This window comes from Equus przewalskii, chromosome 13 (assembly GCF_037783145.1).
Source record: "Equus przewalskii isolate Varuska chromosome 13, EquPr2, whole genome shotgun sequence".
NCBI classification, from domain to species: domain Eukaryota; kingdom Metazoa; phylum Chordata; class Mammalia; order Perissodactyla; family Equidae; genus Equus; species Equus przewalskii.
The window spans coordinates 52,180,285-52,180,978 of record NC_091843.1 but is presented as its reverse complement, the minus strand read 5'-3'; the positions used below and the strand labels follow the sequence as shown (position 1 = coordinate 52,180,978).

Sequence of the window (694 nt, the reverse complement as noted above, 5' to 3'; positions counted from 1 at the left end):
ATTACAAGCTATACCACAATGAATGACCTTGTACATACATCATTTTCTATGTATAAGAACATGTATGTAAGATACATGCCTAAAAGTAGAATTGGTTGCTTACAGGGTATATACCTTATAATTTTTTATAGATACTTCAAAATTCCCCTCCATAGAGACTGTACTAATTTACACTTTCACCAGGAATGAATGAGAATTCTACTCCTCACAGACTTGCCAGTGAGTGTGTTATAAAATTCTTGGATTTTTGTCAAGTTGATGCTTAAAAATCGTATCTTCATTTGTTTGTCTATTTTAATATGGAAAGCTGCATGAATTCGTATGTCATCCTTGAACAAGGACTATGCTATTTTTCTCTGTGTCACTTCAATTCTTGGTATAGGTGCTGCCGACGTGAGCAGTCTCAGTTTACCTATAATTTGCCTTTCCATTATTATGAGTGAAATCAACGTGTTTTTATAAGTTTAAGAGCCATTTGCAGAATTTTGATTTTCTCATAAAAATCCTATTCATATCCTTTGCCCATTTTTCTGTCTCTTTCTTTAACAATTTTACAGGATTCTTTATATATTAAAGAGATAAGCTGTGATGTGACTGGTATTTTTCCCAGTTTATCATTTATTCTTTGATGTTCAGTATGGTAATTTTTGCCAAGTAGAGGTGTTTTTTGTTGTTTCTGGTGGTTTCCTTTTTG

The 694-nt window shown here is 32.4% G+C and overlaps 1 non-coding gene across 1 annotated transcript; it reads right to left on the bottom strand.

The window, feature by feature from the left end:
- Positions 1-293: 293 nt before the first annotated feature.
- Positions 294-401, bottom strand: LOC139075443 (U6 spliceosomal RNA). Its single transcript, XR_011525805.1, has one exon. It is a non-coding gene; the product is annotated as a U6 spliceosomal RNA (small nuclear RNA).
- Positions 402-694: the final 293 nt, after the last annotated feature.